Source organism: Buteo buteo, chromosome 20, assembly GCF_964188355.1.
Source record: "Buteo buteo chromosome 20, bButBut1.hap1.1, whole genome shotgun sequence".
In the NCBI taxonomy this organism is placed as follows: Eukaryota; Metazoa; Chordata; class Aves; order Accipitriformes; family Accipitridae; genus Buteo; species Buteo buteo.
In genome coordinates, this window is record NC_134190.1 from 13494326 (window position 1) to 13512715 (window position 18390).

The window sequence follows — 18390 nt, forward strand, 5'->3', positions numbered from 1 at the left end:
TCCAGCAACTTGTCTCCAAAAACTACATCCTTATTTTGCAGACATAGTCTGGGATGGTGTAAAATGCCAGTCATTGCCACAGCACGCGAGAAATGCTGTGGTTCTTCAAATGAAATGGACTGTGCAATGGACACAGACAGAGGTATAGGTTTCCACATGGACACAGCTGACGTGGCATACATATATGACAAGAAGGTATATAGAGGGGCTTTTGTCTGATCATAGCTAGCCTTTGTTCTACCTGTTAAAGGAAAACCTGAAAGAATGATGCAACCTGCCGTAAAACATGTCTCATTGCTTCTTGGTGTCCCTCTTAGGCAAATGATGCAACACCTGAGGCTGTTGACACATTGAACTGATCCCACAGCTGACTAATGAGGAGGCAGACAAGCAAAGGTGAGACTGAACTGAGTTACGGGCATAATGAGCTTGATGCCTTTGTGTAACTTTTTATGATCAAATATTACTACATCAGCAGAAAAGAAGACCAAAAGAGATTGTATTCCTCTGGGACTCCCTAATTTTAGATTACAGAGTGAGTTAGTCAGATGAGAGATGCTTAAAATGAATAGGATCATCTTTCCATGCACGCTTGGGAATTCCTTGCTTCAATCACAAAAACCACTAATAGAGCAGTGGCAAAGCAAAAGCTGAAATTCTCACTTCAGTCGATTTCTGCCCTCGCTTACCCCGGTGCAGACACATTCCTGCCTGGTGGCCTGGCTCAGCTGCAGCCAAGGACACTAGGTCACTCCTGGAGAATCTTTACTGATGCTGATGATGCTTGCACTGCAGAGCACCCTGGCCAATTACAGATTGAAAAATCCATATTTTATATATTTTTTTTAACGGAACATATTGCATCCAGTGGTTGAGGCGCTGTAATTATAACAATTTGTCACTGTCTGTAGTGTTGCTGCTTTGTAAAACAAACAATGATCTTGCAATCTTTCAAAACGTGGTGGCCTTAATCAGCTTTTTCCTGATTAAAACTATCATCCTCAGTAGGTATTCAGTTAATGGTCCCTCTTTCATTGTGAAGCTTGAAATAATAATATTTGGAATATAATGCAATTAATTTCAAGGTGTCTTGTGAAATCTATTGGAACTCTTATTTTAGCTCAACCAATGTTATTAGAGATACTTTTGAGGGAATGTGGATTTCATTGACGTTGTACTCCGAGACTTACTGATTAACAAAAATAAAATCTGGCCTGACTTGTCTATCTGGAATGTCAAGTAAAAAAGTTGCTAGCGCAGCATCAACAGCTAATTGACTGAATAATTTTCCCCCATCGGAGATCATAAAGACAAAAGAAAAGAGATCAGGGCCTAGTTGTTTTCTAACGGATACAGTCGATACACAAACTACTGTTGCATTAAGGGAGCAGCACAGAGTGGGTTTTCAGACGTGAGGTAGGACGGGAGCTGAGTGTCCCCACGTGAGAAGTGGCCCGCACAGAGCAGCTCTGCAGGACGTTACCAGGCCCCTTGCAGGACGCCTTCAGGAGCGGATTATTGCTCCTCCAGAAGAAAAGGCCAACGCTGTTAGCAGGGCAGGGCAAAGCCAACACCTGCCTGTTGCGCTGCCAAGGCAGCTTGAAGCAGCATCGTCTGTCTGTGACTGCTGTATCTTGGTGCTACTAGTGAATAAGAAGTGAACCCTAAAGCGCTAACTTATATCCAAAAGCAAAATCCCATACATCAAATAAGTGTCCACAAAAGAAGTTGAGAGGAAATGGCAAAGGTATTGAATTGCTTCCAGGCTATTATCACCCAAATGTTAATAGAAACCAAGAATTTCTGTGCCAGGTACCTTAATGAATGGCCCAATCTCCAAAGCAAGCCCTTAGAGTTCCACTAGTGTGCATGTGCACTGCAAGGGCTCTGCTGTTACAAAAACTCTCACCTGAAAGGGATGGTGCGCCCACATGCTCCAGCATCCTCTCCCCAAGGGTGACCGTGGTGAAAGAGGTGCGAGAGCCCTGTTAAAAACCCTTTCTATGTTGGTCCCACCCTAACCCCTAATAATTGCAGACTGGCTTAACGCCTGAAGCATAACATTTAATCTTTCTCCTTAAATTTGCATAATTATTTGTAACTCTATTCTCAGCAGTAACATAAATCATCCAGTCTCTCTGAATTCTGCTGTGCTCACCGGCATCCTGGGGCACAGCTCCTTGCTCTTTGTGAAGTGCTCGCCTTCTCTCATAGCTTTGTAGCCATCACCTTTTAGAGCCACCAGTTGTCCCCTTGCTATTTTGTTGCTAGTTAGGGAGAACAGAATTTCTACACCTTGAATCATTCATAGTTTATTATACTTTTTTCATCTTCCATTTCTATCCCCTCTTTAGAGCAAGAAACTCAGGGGGGGTCTGATCACTTTAAACTGAGCCTTTCTAGGTCTTTGACTGCCCCTGTTACTCCCTTCTGGAAAACTGTTGGTTATTCAACAGCCATATTTTTAGGATAAGCAGCACCGAGCAGGCTGTTCCAAGAGGCCAGCCCATTCATTCATTCATCTTGCACCATTATGACATTTTTTGACGTTTGTCTTCATCTCATTCCTTATAAATCCTTCTTGTTTCCTTTTGGCTGAAGTTGGAGATTGAGCATAAATCTCCTCTGAGCTGTCTAGGTTTGAAAAATGTGTCTATTTTCCCTAATTAATCTATAAACCAAGGATTAGAAAATATATCTGGGAAGGGGAAAAAACCAGAATTTACTTCTGCCCTGCCCACCTGGCAGTCTTTACTGCTTCATGCAAAGTTCTAGCGACTCGACTTACAAATGTGCAGTCTTGCTTTAACTGTGGTGTGCTCTTGGTGTAATTAGGAGAAGTAGATCATTAGAAGACCTACAGGTTTTTATTAGAAATAAAATCTGTTCTACCATAAAAGGCTAAAATAATCTTAGAAATACCAAGCTTGTTTTCTCTTCTCATAGCATTTTTTCAGAGACTTTTATTTCTGCAACTTGGCAATACTGCAGTAAATTAGGAAGTCAGAGAGTTTGAGTCAAACTATGGCCAAACATAGGACATAAGATGCAAAACTGTGGAAATGTTTAACATCTCAGGGTTATTAACCTTTAGTCTTATTAAGATCTAGTGGATAATTGTAGTTCCACGTTTTTGCATATAGACTGATGCATTTGGATAGCGGGACTTATAACTTTGTGATGATATAAGTACTTACAGCTTATCAACTGTCCCCTAGATACTGCTTTATAGTGTCAGCAAGTTTAATATTTATTAACCTCAGGATGAAGCGGGAACATGAAAGCAATACTGCTTCTCGGTAGCTTCTCAGTTTACCGTGCAGCACTCATAGGCTAAACTCCACCTGAAAAAAGAGGAAGGCTCATGCAGTATTCAGGATCCAGTGCAGGTGAGAAATTACATGCATGACAGTCTTGGTAGCCTGCCCAAGTTTTGCACAGCGGGCCTCAGTTCGCAAGAGCCATGCCTGATGTGGGATTTAATAAGGCAAGCGAAAGGAAGGGGTGATGGAGAACCTCACCTAAAACAGATTAGGATGCTGAGCTCATACTGGTCTGCAGACTGGCACAAAGCAGAGCATTGACCAGAGCCAGCAGAAACTCTTGTTTCGTTGGTGGTTGCCAGGTAGCGTGAGCCTCGTGAAGGGTTTATTATCCAAATAACAAAAGCGGAGGGTAAGTTTTCACCAACATAGAAAGATTACATTGCTGAGGTTCATCTCTGCACAACAATTTTCTTCCTGTTGTTGCTTTTTTCTGTCTTCTTCCAACTACAAATAGAGCATGACAGAAGTGAGAGAGGAAAAGCAAAGCTCAGCCCATAAAAAGAGTGGAAACTTGATTTGAGAGTGGTTTTGAGAGATTTCAGGACTTTTCTAGCACAGGGAGTTTGTAAGTGTGAGCTGCTGCCTCGCCCCAGGACTGCATTTATGAGATTGTTGAAGGCGGTGAAGCTGTGGAGCAGCCTCTTAATCGTGGGGAAATGCGCAGCCCAGTGTAATCGCTGCAATGAAGTAATGGGCTGGTATGTGGTCTCCTACCCCAAAGTCCCAATCACCCTGGGTAAGGGACGTGGTCAGGATCTGCCCTGTGTTTGGCAGCAGCCGGACACACGTGTGTGCTGTTGGTGCCACCAGTGCTCACAAGGACGTGAGCAAGTTCCCCGGTGAGGGGTACAGATCAAAAGAGGTTCCCCTGTTTTTACCAAACTCCTTGTGCGGCCTGTTGGCCCGTCTCTGTCCATTAAGGATTGCGGTTATGGCTGTGGCGGTTTAATTGAGCTGCCTGCTCTTAAAATGCAGCCTCCAGCTCTCAGCTATTTTCAGTTTCACATAGCTGAAAGTAAGTGTTGGAGGCAGTAGGGATGGGTAAGGTGTTTAAACCTTATAAAAGGCTGGAAAAGTCCAATTCTTTTTCAGCCTTGTCCCCCAGAACACCAATATCCTAAATTGCTGGCTTTTTACACAAACCACTTGCTTTATTCTGACTGCTTCTGCTGGAGTTACTGACCACAGCCGGATCCCTGTACTTCAGAAACGCTCGCTTCGGAGCATGGCAGTGTGCTGGGCGAGATGGGATCTGACTGTTGTAGGAAGCAGGAGGGCAGAGCAAGGCAGACACAAATGCTGGGACGGTACCAGGGGCTATAATGCAGAAATCAGCGCCGTGTCTGCCCTAGGAATGTAAACAAGGAGGTTATAGCAGGAGAAACAACCAGCAACCTAAGTAATTATGATGCAAATCAGTAATTAAAAAAATACATTACTGCATTCCTCCACTAGTTGCCTCTACTTTTAGTCTCCTATCCCTCTTCTGTGGTACACAAGAGTTTCCTGTAGAGAAATATTTTTACTGCTGTTATTAAGTTTGCTAACAAGGAGAGCTTAACTTACAGAATAATTGTCATTTGCTGCAGTGTCTTCATCATCCCATTACGTGTAGCAGCCCAGCCTGGCCATAGACTCCGGTATAAGCTTCCTTCTTCAGACAGGATTTTACACTGCCCGTTGGCTACTCCTTCTGCCCCTCAGGAGCAAGTCACAGGCACTGAACAGCCAAAAGTGGTCCATGTTGAATTCATGCTCCTGAATGGATTATACTTATCCTTACATGGTCAAAGGGCTTTCATCTTCAAAGCCCTCAAACCGGCAAACCCATTTTGACCATAAGGCTTTGAGGGCAAGGCTGCCTCTTGGTGTTGTCTGATGGCATCCAGCACTGTATGAGCACACCTTGCTGAGGGCTTTTGCAGTATTGTAAGTTATTCCTGGGAGGATAAAGGGTTTCTGGGGGATGAGAGAAAGAACTTGGAATTGCTATGCTTTTTTTAAGCCTGCTAGGAATACTTCCTATGCAGGCTGCTTTTCACATCGTGTTTTCTTCCTCTCCTTTGGGACAAACACTGCTTTTCTTTATCAAAAGGAAGGATGTAGTTGCTCACAGACCTGGGGGAGAGGGAGGTTGCCTCTGCTGCCTTTGTGGTATTCATTTGTGGGTTTTGTAGCCTGTTTTCTTAAGATAAGCAAAGCATGTACGGTCATGTTATCCGTCCGTCTTCCTACACAATTATTCTTGGATTTATTGGCAAATTTCATTCTAACTTGATAGAGGTGCTTGAGATATCAATGATACTAAATTTCCATAATTTTTAAGGAAATAGATTATGGATAAGCAGGAAAGATTGTGTTAACATCCTTACTGGGGACAAGCTAATGAACTGACCCTTTACATCAGAGGATCCACATGGAAAAAAATAGATGTCTGTAATTCTGCCATCAGTGGAGCTACTGTAGGAAACCAGCTTACATGTCAAAGGGCATACAAAAAGTAAATATTGTATTGTTGAGATGTGACTAGTGCTAAATTATATATGCAAGTGGAGCATACAGAGTATGCTTTGAAGAGAGCATAACGGTGCAGCCACTTCAATGGGCAAGAGAAACTACAGCACGTTCTGCAGCCCCACTTGCGCATGCAATAGCCAACATCGCTTCCTGGCTATAGGAAGCCTGCTGAGGAATTTGGGGAATGATTACCATCTAATCTTGGCGAAGAGCCTTGGGGAGGACTCCAGCTTTCTGACTTAGTTTTCTTTTGTATCTGGAAGTGAGCTGCTCGGAGCTCTGGTTAGGGTGGTGCAAGTGCAGTATCTATGCTATTCCCAGACTCCTTGTGTCGCAAATGTTAATCAAGAGCAATGGCATGAAGGGCAAAGGTACTAGTTGCAGAAAAGGACAGTAGGTCAAAATCACTTTTGTCATCTCCTATAAATCTCACAGTTCTACCTCCAGGACTAAAACCTAAAACTGCCCAGTGTGCAACTTCTGTGTACAGCAGCACAAACCTTAAATTGCTGGCGCTGCATTACCCTCCGCTTGAAAACCCATTGGCTGTATTTTTAACTACACTTAGGTTGCATGCTGTCAAGGGAAGTTAGAAACTCCATCTCTTTGAATTCAATTATATTGATGATCCTTTAAATATCAGCGAGGTACTCGCTCTGTGGTGTAGCGGCTCCTGGATTTTTGTGACTTTCCAGGGCGTACAGGCAAGGAAGCTCCTGTGCGTTCGTCTATCATGGACTTGTAATCAGATGTTACAGAATTGTTCCTGTAGAAGAGCAAGCCATGGTGTCCTCTAATTTGTGGCAGTTTAGCTTAGCTGGAATTTTAAGAAAAAGAATTTTTCTTTAAAAAAAATAAAATAATGCCTTCTTAATCTACCAGCTGCCTGTAAATAACAGTTATGATGAAGCTACTTGCCAGCTGAGAACAAGTTCCCCACTGAGAACTGAGAAGCAGGGCAACATCTGCCACTGTGCCTGCGAATTGCAGGTCCCAAGGTGGGGGTGGGGAGGTGGAATGGCAGCCTCGGAGCTTGCACCGGGCTGAGGTGGAATATTAGACTGTTGCAATTAATAAAACAACAGGCACACTGGCCGCGGAGAGTATGCCCTGTGGTCTAAGAGCCCTTCTTTGGCAGAGTAACGTATCTGCCCTATACTGTTGCTTTGTGACGATAAGGTTATTAAAATCACTGGTGTAGCTTAAATCTAAAATGCAAGGCTGCTCAATGGCTTAATGGGTTGAGCCCTTTGCTACCTTATAGAAGGACTGATAGAGATTTCCATTCCCACCCTAAATCCCTGAGCTTACCCCCTCAGGGATGGCAGTTCGTGACCCCGTGGGTCACTTCAGATGAGCTCCTTGACAGGAGTGAGGGGAGTGGGGCTTGGCCCCATGGAGAATACTGCAGAGGCAGCGCAATGTCTGTCAGAGGAGGAAGCAAATCATGTTGTTCCTAAACGATCGCTATAGTCAATACAAAAAGGAGTGCTTATATTCTGAAAAGTAATTGCTGTCCAGTGGTTTTTTGCCCAGCCGTGACGAAGCAATTTCTTTCTAGGAGCAGCAGTGCAGGAGGAAGGGATTGCTTGTCAGACCTCCAGCGGGGAACTGGAAGACTGGCAGAATAAATATCATCAAAAAACGAATCAAACTTGATTTTTTTCATAGTAACACTCGAGGATGCTAGTTCATTTTTAGCTGTCTTTCCAGGAGCACACAACTAGGGATCAAACCAGTCAACCTGCAAGAGTTGGGCTGTTTGTATGGAATAATTGGGCTTTATTGGCTGTCTCTTAGGAACTCATTACTGGGCTTACAAAAATGGACAGAACAGCACAGTCTGTATTCTCAGTATATTTTACTGGAGTTACACATGTCTACAGCCATCACAACAATTACAGAGTCTCCATGAGTGGTTTGCGACTGCTAAAGGGGCCTGGGAGCAGGCTTTGGTCAAACACAATTCTTGGCTTTGGCAGTCCTTGACTTTCAGAGGGAAAATGGAGTTAAGGAAGATGGATGGGCGAGGAGAGACTTGTCTGGTGTGCATTACACCCCTGGTACTGACAGGATCCCTGGATCCTCATGCCAGACTTGGCACCGTCATGGTGTGGGACCTTTGCAAGTCATCACTCGCTGTGCCTCCCCCATCACTGCCTCTGTGAAATGACCCTGGGGGATATATGACACAGCATGCTGTGAAGATTAGTCTTTGAATATAGATTTATGATCTTTGAATGAAACTTGTGGCCTACATAACATGTAATAGTAAGCAGAGTGGTTCAGTGAGGTTTCTTTGGTAGTTGCATGTATGGCCTAATAGAGAAAGCTCCCATTAGCATGTGTTTTGCCTTGTGGTACTTTATCCATGCTTTTAACCTTGCAGTTGAAATTTCACACCTTTAACTGCTATCTGTGTCAGAAAATGGATGTCACCTAACTATTCCCCAGCTCACTGCCACGCACTAATTAGCTCAAAAGACAGCTCTGGTGAAACTAAAGCCCAGTCATATGTGGGGATGGTAAAAAGTGAGTTGACCTAGAAGTCAAGGGGTCTGCCACGATGGGCTCTGCATCATGGGACAAAACAACCAAAATTTGTTTAAAAAGGACTAGCATTCAGTTACTGAAGATTTAAATTCCTACATGTTGTGCAACATTTTGGTGCCAACTGCTAACCTGAAAGAGCAGACAACAGTGCTCGGGCACAGATACACATGTAGTTTTTCTGCTCTGCCTTAGAGAAAATAATTTAATGTGCCATTCAGAAAAATGATTTCATAAAGACACGTGTCTTGTACAACAGAGACTTAGGGCCAGCCCACCAATAGATCTACTATTTTATCTTAATATTGACTTGATTGCAAATCCAGTGTTACGTGGGGCTTTTTTCCATCTTGTTTCAAGAGTTTTTCTCCATCTCCCCAGGAAGCAAAAGTAAAATGACACGCATATTCAAAAACTAATCTATTGAGCTCAAGTTATCAGTTGACTTGTGCTGAACTGATGTCCTGGTTTCAGCTGGGAGAGAGTAAATTTTCTTTCTAGTAGCTGTTATAGTGTTATGGTTTGGATTCAGTATGAGAAGGATATTGATGATAACAGTGATGTTTTCAGTTGCTGCTAAGCGGTGTTTAGACTAAGTCAAGGATTTTTCAGCTTCTTATGCCCAGCCAGCAAGAAGGGTGGAGGGGAACAAAAATTCGGGAGGGGACACAGCCAGGACAGCTGACCCAAACTGGCCAAAGAAATATTCCATACCATGCAATGTCATGCCCAGTATATAAACTGGGGGGAGTCGGCCTGGGGGGATCGCTGCTCAGGAACTAACTGGGCATCGGTCAGTGAGTGGTGAGCAATTGCATTGTGCATCATTTGTTTTGTATATTCCAATTATTTTATCATCATTATTATTATTATCATAATCATTATTATTTTCTTCCTTTCTGTCCTATTAAACTGTCTTTATCTCAACCCATGAGTTTTACTTTTTTTTCTTCCCCGAATCTCCCCCCATCCCACTGGGGGGGGTGAAGTGAGTGAGTGGCTGCATGATGCTTAGTTGCTGGCTGGGGTTAACTGATAAGCTGTGCTTATTGTTTAAATTAACTTCTTAAGTTTCAAGCAAACAATACAAGCTCCCTCGTACAATTGCATGAAATACCACTTGGCCTGTGGGGACACTCCTGCTGTGTCTAGTCCTATTGTTTTCATCTCATCTGTTTCAATGGTATCTCCACCACATTGCAGTTGGCTGATGATACCAGCTACTTAAAAGTCCATTTCTGCTCTTGCTGATAGCTTAGTGTAAGTTGTCTTAAAGGATCAAAAGGGATGCGCTGCTGGTTTTCTTTGCGTGTTGCAAAGGCACCTGATAAATCAGGAAGTTTAACACAGCCATACAATTACAACACACAGCTGCGTACAGCTACACAGTACATTAAAATCTTGATAACATATTCAAACTATCCAAAATACATTTATACCCATTCCGTAATTATTCAACAAAATGCCAACAGCTTGAGTGAGCTGTGAAAGTGTAAGCTTGGGACCTGCAGGACGCCTTGCTGGCTTTCTCTTAGTTTCAGCAAACAAATAGAATTTGGAGGGCAATTTGCTCCCGTGGAGAGGATCAGCACAAAACATATGCATCTTGAAGACCTATTTTGAGGACTCAACCAGAACTTAATTGGTACATTTTGTGGTAGGTCATTACCAGGCATGAATTTCACTTCAAGTGAGTACAACTCCAAACTAAGGATTTTTGTTTGTTGGAGTTATTTGTTTTAAGATCTTTATTTTCACATTCAAGGAGAACAAGCTGAGTTCTCTTCCCTGGAACACCAGCAGAATTGTTCTGCAATTCCCAGTGAATTACGCTGTTCAAATCCTTTAAAAATCCCAAGGTTTCCATGGTGTCACTAAAAGGCATCATTGGAAGGGAATGTCATTGCTCATGCACAAATGAGGGTAAAAATTACTCAGAGAATTTTCATTTTTACCATCTTTTATGAGAAGTAAAAAAAAAACAATAAAGGCTTCGCTTGAATGCAGTGACCCCAGACTGCGTCTGCAGCAGTAGCAGTTAGAGAAATTATCTTTTTAGTTTGCCTACTGAGCGCGTTGGCTGCTGGATTACACCATGCTGCTGCTGTTTCTGCTGCAGCGCAGAACAATGCCTTCGGATGTGAGCCCCAAAGTGAGGTGGTCCGGGTCTGGGGCATGATGGACTTGTATCCAGGTAGCACAAAATCCAAGTGCCGTACTACCTCCCCCTCGGGACAACTGAGTGCAGCTCTATTTCCAGGCTATGAATGTGCTGGTCCTCTGCAGATTGGCACTGAACCTCACCGATAACACAGGGAAAGTGCTCCTCCATCCCATGTAGCTAAATTGGGGATTACAGTCAGCAGGTCTCTGCACCCAGGAAAGCCTGTAAATTCACGTATTTTCTTTTCCAGGGATGCCTGGAAGGCATCAGTGGTGAAGGCAGTGGTTGTTGTGACTAGCTAGTTAGTACTTATGCACACTAATTCTACTAAATTTAGCACCTGTGTCCACTAATCTATAACCCAGCTGGAGGGCATTGGATATCAAAGGAAAAGGGAAAGTAATTGCTCTGGTGTTGGGGATTAAACATTAAAATTATGATGGAGAATTTAGTCCATAGATACTTCTTTTCCCCTCTTAGGAAAAAAAAAAAAAAATTGGTTACAATTGCCTTGAAAACAACCAATGTGTTGAATATCTGCATGCCAGGTAGAATATATAGTATTGTTGAATTATTTTCAGATCAAGTGCCAAGCAGAATTTTACAGACTGATCCTATTAGTTACCATCTATTAGTTATGTGGAAGTAAGAGCAAGGGGATTTTTTGCAAGGTCTTTCAGCACCTTGTCTCTTTCCATGCTCTATATAGGGACTGAAAATTCACTGCCATAATGTCCCTGTGAGCAGGAGGGTAGACATATCCTCTTCCGCTACTATCAGGAAGGACATACAGTTAAATAGTTGAATGTTATTTCTCATACTCTCTCCAGAGACTCTTAAAAACTTGTTCTCTTCAGGCCGGAAGGAGTAAAGACTCCGGATGGCCTCAGAGGGATTTCAGGCAGATCACCTCGCCCCAGGGTATCGGCCGAGTCTTAGTAGCACAGACCAAGCTGAAGATCCCCAGGGCATGCTCTGGTTCCTCTCACCCCTCCCTAAAAAGTGAAGAAGTGAAGAAAACAAAAAAAAAAGTGAAAAAAAGTGAAAAGCTGAGAGGTCATGTGTTCAAACAAGGCTCTTGCCTTGCTGCTTCCTCTCTTCCAGGTGGAAGCCCGGCTTTACCAGGGTTCAGTTTTGCAGATCCTTCCCCAAGTCTCACTGTGGTAAGACATAAGCAATGAAGGGTGTCACTTTGCCAGCTGGAGCAGATGGCAGCAAATCTTTTGGGGTTCACCTTGGAAAGAACCAGAGAAGTCACTTTTCCAGTACAATCAATAGCTAAGGGACAGGATTTTTCTACCTCGCCATGTCCTAGACCTTGACAAAAAATAAAGCCAGCAAGCCAGCAAAATAATTCATAATAGCTGAATATTGTAGATTTTTTTAAAAATGCATTGTTCTTAAAATCCTGCAATCCTACGCTATTCTTTCTGTTTAAGGAATATAAAAGAAAAGCAAATATATTAAGGTTAACCATGCTAACGTGGCTGATTGAAAAGGATTAGTGTGGATAGCTATGCAACAACTGATGTAAGGCACGTAGCTTTGTGCTCTCTGCGTTGCTCTCTGGAGATGTCCAGCTCTTACCCTTGGCCGCGGAGGTATGCCACGCTCCTGCCTTCAGGCATCTATATTGCATTTAAACTAGATGCTGGAAAGACAAGGGAGATCAGATGTTGCTCAAAATGTCCCCCACCACCAGTGATTACAATCAAATGCCAATTGCCTGCTCGGGGTTTTGAGGTACTTAATCAGCCATAATTTATTCTTTGCTACATTCATACCTCTGGAAATATGGCTTTTCTCTCTGTTTGCCCTGGTTTGACTTTTTTCAGCAGCGATTCCACTATTCAGACACTAGTGATAGCAGATTCTGTTTCTCTAACTACTGATTTCAGGTGCAAATTACTTGTAACTAAGTGCCCAGCTTAGCTTTTACATTGCTTCTGTTCCTTCTTTGGGGGGAAAAAAAATGCTTGAGACAAATTCTGGAGGTGTTGGGCTTTTGCATTTCTCCACAAAACAGATGAGATTCTTCAAAGTGAACAAAGAAAGTCAGTGATACATTAAGTTTTCTGAATTCCAGGCAGAAAAAGGAAAATTATAAAGTCCTGATGGAAATGTTAACCACTATATTTTATCTTAAAAAAAAAAAAAAAAAAAAAAGACTTGCACTGCCATTATGCTGCACAAGGTGAAAAAACATCCTTAAGTAGAGATGTAGACTAGAAACTGTTCAGCTGCTTTGTGTGCAAGCAGACTATGACCCTGGTGTTTCAAAGAGTCACAACAAATACTCAACGTCATTTGTTTAAAATGAGATAATGGAAATCATGGCTCTTAAAACCACAAGGGAATTTTAAAAAAAAAAAAAAAAAGAGAAAAACAAAAGAAAGGACTAAACTGTGGTGGGCAAAATTACAGCACTTTCTAATAAAGTACAAGCGATTCTGTGCCTGCTGTATGCGGGTAACAGCATGAATGCTCCTGGAGCATTCACCGGATTATAGAAGGTGGTTACAGGATCTGTATTATTCCTGCTAAAGCTAAGACTTACCAATTATTGAGAATAATATTATGATGCAGCTTCTGAAACAGCAACCTGCAGCTGACTTTGCAGTCAGGCTGTTAGAGAAGGCTGTAAGCTGGAAACTTGACACACAAGGAAACAGTTGCAGAAAGTATTTACCCAGGGGATGCTCTTGAAAACGTTGATAAAATCTGAAAACAGAACTGAATTAAATGTTTAAAGGAGAGGCTACGCTTTGGGATGTGAAATGCAAAGTGTTACACAGCTTGTTCCCCTCTACCCAGCCTGCCAGCAACAAAGCAGTTCACTTTCCGAAATCTTTGTTGCACTATACTTGATGTGGGAGGTTGAAGGAGGTTCAGAAGTTCAGTAATGACCCTAAAATGTACAGTCAAATAGGTGATACAGTCCCTACACCCCCATCCCAGAAGAGCTTAAATTTCCCTGTGATATTGGACTGGATTTAAAAAGGAAGTTGCAAGCACTGTGGACTTCATCAAAACTGTCAGAAACCCTGCAAGGAATAGATGTGTTAATAAAAGAAAGTGAATCACTTGTTTGCCTCAGTGGTCTGATGGATTGAATCCACCAGAAGAGTGTGAATCTGGGGGCACTCAGAATTTCCTTCCCTCTGAGGAACTTGAAATGTCCCAGGAAAATGCATATAGAACAGGAGAATGCAAATACACAAACTTTACAGACTAGATGTCTAAATTCACCTCCTCCCGGAGGTAATGTGTATCATACAGTATCCAATCAAAATCCGATCAGAGGCTCTTCAAAGCTATTTTAAAACTCGAGAACGTCACACCACCAATTACACTGGCAATGCAAGATATGCTACAGATGTATGGGTTGGATTTCAACCCCGCGCAACTGGTGACTCAGTTTTGCCTGTTGCAAGCCGGCTATCAATTTGCAGAAGGTCATTGAGGTCCACTCCAAAATATTTTTTGTTCAGCCAAACCAAATGCTGACTGTTTTGCAGAAAGGTGAAGCTGACACTAATGTTTTCCATGATAGTAGCAGCCAGCCCTAAAAATGAGAGGAATATAGATGCCTAGTATCAGACACAGCTCAGGAGTCTGCACCTCATGCAATGAAAAGAAAAAGTCTGATTTAAAGCTCACAGGAGTTTTAGATAATTTCACTTAAAGAAAACAGCAGCCTCTGAACTTTGTCTGACTTGGACTCTGTTACTCTATTTCTATTTGTGTTTTTAAAAGAAGTAATTATTAGCTTTGTACCATTCCTACTTTGTCCACTTCTAATAAAGTGAGGAAAAGAAACTTTATCCTAAACTTTACAACTTACTAGCTGTAATCTTCTTCCTTTTTTAATATAGGCTAATGCTCATTAAGCACTGCACTGATTTGCTCTGAGGTCTTGGAGCGGTGGGTAGGATGCTTCATTCTCAGCAGAGTGAACAACACAGTTTGCATCTATGTTCACTAACTGGAAAAAGGTTTGTCCTCAAATCTGAAAATACTGGAAGGATGGATTTAAGTATCTAAGAAGAAAACTTTAAAATAACTGACTCCGGGAGCATTTTCCCATAGCAACATGCTTTTAAAAATAATTGAGAGAGGTTAACAAAGAATTGCTGCATAACTATACAAATACATCTTCATCTCTTTCCACTGGGTTCTTAATCACAAAAGTGTGTTGCAAAGGAGAAGCTGATCTGGGCACTAGTCAGTCATCTGCTCCAGGTAAGCTTATGAAAATAAGCAGGAGCTAGTGAAGTGCCTAGTCAGAATAACTGTTTGACACTGAACGAGATCACGAATAGGTCAACACCACTGTGAAACTAGCCTAACAATCTCCCCCCTGCCTAAAGCCCAGGAATAGTATTAAAGCTAATAACCATAGAGAGCCTTTTGTCAAAATTCAAATGGCCAGGAACACTTGATCCCTATGGAAAGGAACCAGAGATAAGAAATGTCCTGCCTAAGAGTTGGCAGGACAACTAAGCTGCATGACACAGGAGGCTTTCACCAAGGTAGGTTTTGGCTCACTGCCTATCTCATTCCAAACAACCTCGAAACTGGTGGAAGCCTTTGATGTTATCCCATGACACGGTCACAAGTGTGAACAATTTACATCTGCAGTCACCAGTACAGACTTCTTTATTTTTTAAATGTGAGGTGCTTTAAATTCATTGCTCGGTTGATGTCTTCCTAAGGAAGATGGCTGAACTTCTGGCAGATCTCAAAAGAACCTTTGCTTGAAAAGAAACACAGGTTTGCCAGCGAAAACCAGCCTCCTCCTTGCTGATCGAGGCCATTGGTATTGCCTGTTCTGCTGGGTGACTGTCCATGGATCAGCGAAGTGGGTAGGGGGAAGCAAGAAAAGGCCACAGCAAAAGCTGCTCATCAATGATCCTCTGTTCTTTTACCTCTTAATCACAAACAGAAGCCTTGTATGGATTAAAGTTTTAATTTCCCTTTCCCCCGTCATTCTGTACTAGGTTTGTTTCTTTACAACATTGTTTACAATTTGCTGTTTTCTTCTTTTTTAAAGCTAAGCCTCCCCAAGCCAGGTGTTTCTTCCCAGCTGACTGCCCCCTTGTAGCATTTCTTCTCGATCCAGGCGTAGCCTCTCATTCTCTGGCTGCTGGTGGCAGCTTTTCCCTCCTCGCAAAACGTTTCTAACGAGATGTCTCCAGCTGCAGAGGAACTTGAGTTTTCTGACCGTCTTCTGTATTTTCAGATTCCTCAGCTGCAGCATCCTGACTGGGCAGCAGAGGGAAGAAAGGCTGGGGCAAGTCCGCAGCAGGGCATTTGGTGCAGAGTATTTGGCCTTTCCTCAGGTATGCTGGGTGTGTGCTGAGCAAACATCCTGGTGAGCTGCATGTGCTGGCCAAACCCTACTGATCCAGAGCAAAACTAGCTGTAATTTCACCCTTTACTTGAGATGCAGCAGGTCCTGGGGCTCTAGTGGTGTAAAATACAGAGCCCTTTGGGTGAACAAAGAGACCCACCTCTCTCCTTTTTTCTCTCTTTTTTTACATTTCAGAAGTCCGTGGACTCCTTGATTTTAGGCTGCGTAAGTTCAGGCCAAAAAAACATTATGAAAGAAGTGCTTGGTATTTCCAGGGTAGAGGCTAACAGCTCAAGACAACATTACTAGCGTGCTGGAAAGGGAGTTTTGACCTTTGTGGGGTTAAGGTATAAATTGGGTTGCACCTGGACAGACAAAGTCTGCTGGGCTGGCTGCACTGCAGAGCTGTATTTGTACAAGCTGACCTAGGTTCCAGGTAACTACGAATGATTTAACTCTAGCAGTGCACTCCTCTTATCTCCCAAATCTTCAAACGTTGGTAGAAAATACAACAAAAATATTAAATATTGTGTTATGATTTTTTCCCCAATCTCTTTTTTTCCCTTTTGTTCTTAAGGCCATTATTTTGTTTCATAACAATTTTCTTGAGGAAAATCAACATGCTCTTTCTCAAACTTGAACTAATTAATGCTATTATTTCTCTCTTAAACTACATGCGCATGGTCATGCTTGGTTTGTATGCAGAGAATAGAGAATATGTTCTTGTCCTTGCAATTTTCGAAAGGATTTATTCAGGAGAACCATGAGCTGAGCTGTGAGCCATTGGTGCAGGTGGCCCCTGTGAACGGGCAGTGGGAGAGTATCCAGGGCTGCACTTGTGCAGATCACATTTAGCAAGGTCTGTGCAGGCTATCCCAGTAATTCCGGTCTGTGATATAGAACAGAATAGTTTAGTTTAATTGGAAGGGACCTACAATGGTCATCTAGTCCAGCTGCAAGCAGGACTTGCAGGGTGCAAGCAGCAGTGAGTGCCAGGTAATGTGTAAATAGATGGATGTATATATGTCAACACCATGTGGCTACATGACATGGTTTAATTAAGACTTTGCCCCTTCTCACTCTCTCCACAAGTAACATCCAATTTGGGCCTGTTGAAGGATAGAAGATGCTCAAGTCTTGCTGCTGTACCTTGGAGCTTGCTCCCAGCCCATGTAAGCACAGACTCACGGCAAAACCGTTTGGACACTCAGTGAGTCTGAGCTTGCATATACAATATAGAAGCAGGCATGGAAAGAAACACTCCCCATCGAGCATGCCTCTTATCCAGGTGTAAAGAAAAAAACATATCAAAGGGAAATATTTCATGTGCAAATAGGGTTCTTGATTATAGGTTCCATTTTTATTAAATATTCCAGTTAGGTCCTGCCAGATTGGAACTTGGTGATTCATCCATTTGAGGCAATTAGACTTTGAGTTGCCATCCTTGCATTTGTTTGGTTACTTTCTGCAGCATGTACACGTGCTTGCAGTTAATCTGTGTGTAAGGTGTAATTTATCTGTCTGAAGACTGCACTGTGAGTCACTGAGTTCCCTCACGGTGTCCTGATTCCTTTCCTCTGATAATCCTTAAGGAATATACTTGGTGCTGCTTGGTTTTTGCTTTCCCTTTAGAAACTGAGTTACACAGTAAATGTGACATTAAGCATCTGCATGTAGCAGGTTGTGATTCCCATTACAGGTGAAAATGCACCCATCTCGCTCCTGAACTAAATATTACTATTCCAGTCTCAGTATTTCTGTTAAGAATCTGTCAGCAGCCTTAGAGGAAGATGCAGAAAATATATACATATATTTGCACTAAGTGATTTTTTGACATCAAATGTTCAGCTACCATCTTATGACCAGGGGAACGTAAAATGAATGCTGCTAGAGACTGGTCTTTTGAAGCAGGAATCTGGCTCAAAGCCTGTTTAATTTAATTTAATTGTTCATTTAATTTATTTAATTCTAGTATTTGAAGATCTGTTTAAAATAAAAAAGCCACTGGACTGACTTAATTCCTACTTGATTTCAGTACATTCCATTAACGCATTCAAACAATCTGTGTCTAAAAATTATGCACACTGTAGAACTTGTTTTGTGCAAGCACTCATTAGCTTTTTGCATTGTTTTAATGTATACACACAAAGAAAAAGCCCTACATTAAAACACCACAAAGAATGCAAAATTAAGCACTTGAAAGTCAGAAATTACACAAGGTAAAATAGCTTGTGTAAATCTAATTTGGCCTCTCTGTGTGTTCACATAATGTCTCTGTGTTATATATACATACATATATATAAAGTGTATAATATTTGTGTGTGTACAGTAAGAAAAGCCTTTAATTACATGACTACCTACTGTTTTTTCCACAGAGTGCTTGCTTTATTCGGTGAACAAGACAGACCTGCTTCACATGTGGGTCACCTTACTGTGAAGAAGGCTGTTCCCTACACAACACTACCTTGTTAATTGTAGAG

The 18390-nt window shown here is 42.2% G+C and overlaps 1 long non-coding RNA gene across 1 annotated transcript; it reads left to right on the forward strand.

Moving 5' to 3' along the window:
- Window positions 1-258: 258 nt before the first annotated feature.
- On the forward strand, window positions 259-18390 carry LOC142042380 (uncharacterized). The gene is made up of 3 exons (XR_012653738.1): window positions 259-396; window positions 15800-15899; window positions 18286-18390. It is a non-coding gene; the product is annotated as an uncharacterized LOC142042380 (long non-coding RNA).